A 3,816-nucleotide genomic window follows, 5' to 3' on the forward strand; every position below is an offset into this window, starting at 1 on the left:
CCAACAGTTTTTTATGTTAGTGGAGGGAAACTCAATTTTTCCAGTAGTTTGATCCCTGAGCCTTGACACTGTTCTTAATTCCTTTCTTTTCTTTCTTCTTCTTCTTCTTTTTTAAATATCCCACATTCACTCTGTTAAGAAATCCCATGAGTTTTACCTTCAAACTATATCTGGAATCTAATGACCTCTCACTACGCCACTGCTAAAGACACTAAAAATGGCTCAAGCCTCCATTATCTTTTATATGAATTATGCAGTAGTTTCTTCTCTGGCATCCCTGAGTCTACAATTCTCACCATATAGTCTATTTTTAATCAATAGCCAGAATCATCTTGATAAAATACATTATATAATGTCACTCCTCTCATAATCCTGCAAAGTTAACTGTGATGCTTAATTTTATGTGTCAATTTGGCTGCGCCATGAGATAGTTTGTCCAACATTATTCTGGAGGTTTCTGTCAGAGTGTTTTTGGATGAGATTAACATTTAAATTGGAAGACTTGAGTAAAGCAGATTATCTCTGTAACGTGAGTGAGCCTTTTCCAAACAGTGAAAGGCCTGAATAGAATGAAAGACCTACCTGACCAAGAGGGAGTTCTGCCGACAACCTGCAGAATTGAACTGTAGCATTGACTCTTCGTTGGGTCTAGCCTACCTTGCAGATTTTGGACTTGCCAGCCTCCATAATCATGTGAGTCAATGGACTAAAATTACCTCCTTTAACTTACACACACGCACAAACACACATACATGCACATCTATTCATTCTGTTTTTCTGGGGAATCCTAACAGTACCATTTAAAAAGCTTTCCCTTTTAAAATACCAGGATATCTCTTATCAAAACATCTATTTATTTATGCAATAAGACAAGAAAAAAGATCAATTAAAATGAATATTTAGGTTTTCTGTTTTTTATTTTTTGTGTTTATTTTTCTAATAAATATGTCCCTTTGTCTAAGTTTTCAAAATTATTGACACAAAATACAAATTTTAGATTCTCTATTACCTCTGTGGTTTTGCCCCATTTTTTATTCTTGATATACTATTTGCAACTTCTGTTTTTTCTTTATCAGTATTTCCAGAAATTTGACAGTTTTATTAATCTTTTAAAAGTATCAGTTGTTAGCAGATTCTGAGCTCTCAATTGGAACGCCTCCACATCACTCAGCCACACTCAGGGACTGGACGCCTCACTCCCATTTCTGAGCCATTAAAGGTCTAAGGCCGCTTCCCCCAAGCCAGCAGAACATCCAGTCATGGATAAAAATGGGCTGGTTCAGAAGGCCAAACTGGCCGAGGAGGCTGAGCGATATGATGACATGGCAGCCTGCATGAAGTCTGTAATTGAGCCAGGAGCTGAATTATCCAATGAGGAGAGGAATCTTCTCTCAGTTGCTTATAAAAATGTTGTAGGAGCCCGTAGGTCATCTTGGAGGGTCGTCTCAAGTATTGAACAAAAGACGGAAGGTGCTGAGAAAAAACAGCAGATGGCTCGAGAACACAGAGAGAAAATTGAGACGGAGCTAAGAGATGTCTCCGATGATGTACTGTCTCTTTTGGAAAAGTTCTTAATCCCCAGAAGCAGAGAGCAAAGTCTTCTATTTGAAAATGAAAGATTACTATCGTACTTGGCTGAGGTTGCCACTGGTGATGACAGGAAAGGGATTGTGGATCAGTCACAACAAGCATACCAAGAAGTTTTTGAAATCAGTAAAAAGGAAATGCAACCAACACATCCTATCAGACTGGGACTGGCCCTTAACTTCTCTGTGTTCTATTATGAGATTCTGAAATCCCCAGAGAAAGTCTGCTCTCTTGCAAAGACAGCTTTTGATGAAGCCATTGCTGAACTTGATACATTAAGTGAAGAGTCATACAAAGACAGCAGGCTAATAATGTAATTACTGAGAGACAACTTGACATTGTGGACATCGGATACTCAAGGAGATGAAGCTGAAGCAGGAGAAGGAGGGGAAAATTAACCAGCCTTCCAACTTTTGTCTGCCTCATTCTAAAATTTACACAGTAGACCATTTTCATCCATGCTGTCCCACAAATAGTTTTTTGTTTACGATTTATGACAGGTTTATGTTACTTCTATTTGAATTTCTATATTTCCCATGTGGTTTTTATGTTTAATATTAGGGGAGTAGAGCCAGTTAACATTTAGGGAATTATCTGTTTTCATCTTGAGGCGGCCAATATGGGGATGTGGAATTTTTATACAAGTTATAAATGTTTGGCATAGTACTTTTGGTACATTGTGGCTTCACAAGGGCCAGTGTAAAACAGCTTCCATGTCTAAGCAAAGAAAATTGCCTACATATTGGTTTGTCCTGGTGCGGAATAAAAGGGATCATTGGTTCCAGTCACAGGAGTAGTAATTGTGGGTACTTTAAGGTTTGGAGCACTTAGAAGGCTGTGGTAGAAACATACCCGATGGATACCACAGGTTAAACCATGTGTATCTGTGGAACACTCAATCTCAACGTGCACACCTTTGACTACAGCTGCAGAAGTGTTCCTTTAGACAAAGTTGTGACCCATTGTACTCTGGATAAGGGCAGCAATGGTTCACATTCCATTATTTGTAAAGTTACCTGCTGTTAGCTTTCATTATTTTTGCTCCACTCATTTTATTTGTATTTAAGTGTTTCAGGTAACCTAAGAACAAATGTAAAAGTAAAGATGCAGTAAAAATGAATGGCTTGGTATTCATTACTTCGTGTATATCAAGCACAGCAGTAAAACAAAAACCCATGTATTTAACTGTTTTTTAGGTTTTTTGCTTTTGTGATTTTTTTTTTTTGATATTTGCCTAACATGCATGTGCTATAAAAATAGTTAACAGGGAAATAACTTGAGATGATGGCTAGCTTTGTTTAATGCCTTATGAAATTTTCATGAACAATCTAAGCATAATTGTTAAGAACACGGTATTAAATTCATGTAAGTGGAATAAAAGTTTTATGAATGCACTTTTCAACTACTTTCTCTACAGTTTTTCATATAAATTAGTCTTTTGGTTTTGAAACTTCTCTAAAGGAAATTGTACATTTTTTGAAATTTATTCCTTATTCCCTCTTGGCAGCTAATGGGCTTTTACCAAGTTTAAACACAAAATTTATCATAACAACAAAAATACTACTAATATAACTGCTGTTTCCATGTCCCATTATCCCCTCTCTTCCTCTCCACCCTGAAAAAAATGAGTTCCTATTTTTTCTGGGAGAGGGGGAGATTGATTGGAAAACAATGTAATGTGTTCAATTTAAAATTTTGGTATATGGCATTTTCTAACTTAGGAAGCCACAATGTTCTTGGCCCATCATGACAGCATTAACTATAAGTTTTGTGCTTCCAAATCACTTTCTGGTTTTTAAGAATTTCTTGATACTCTTACAGCCTGCCTTCGATTTTGATCCTTTATTCTATTTGTCAGGTGCACAAGATTACCTTCCTTTTTTAGCCTTCTGTCTTGTCACCAACCATTCTTACTTGGTGGCCATGTACTTGGGAAAAGGCCGCATGATCTTTCTGGCTCCACTCAATGTCTAAGGCACCCTGCTTCCTTTGCTTGCACCCCACAGATTATTTTCCTCATCCTATTTACTGCAGTAAATCTCTCTTTAGTTGATGAGATTGTGTTTATCTCCCTTTAAAACCCTACCTATCCTGAATGGTCTGTCATTGTCTGCCTTTAAAATCCTTCCTCTTTCTTCTTCCTCTCTTCTCTAAATAATGATGGGGCTAAGTTATACCCAAAGCTCACTTTAACAAAATATTTCCTCAGTACTTTGCAGAAAACACCAA

The 3,816-nt window shown here is 37.1% G+C and overlaps 1 pseudogene; it reads left to right on the top strand.

The window, feature by feature from the left end:
• The first annotated feature begins 1,154 nt into the window (after nt 1-1,154).
• Nucleotides 1,155-2,742, top strand: LOC105493040 (14-3-3 protein zeta/delta pseudogene; annotated as a pseudogene).
• Nucleotides 2,743-3,816: the final 1,074 nt, after the last annotated feature.

Source organism: Macaca nemestrina, chromosome 1, assembly GCF_043159975.1.
Source record: "Macaca nemestrina isolate mMacNem1 chromosome 1, mMacNem.hap1, whole genome shotgun sequence".
Classification (NCBI taxonomy): domain Eukaryota; kingdom Metazoa; phylum Chordata; class Mammalia; order Primates; family Cercopithecidae; genus Macaca; species Macaca nemestrina.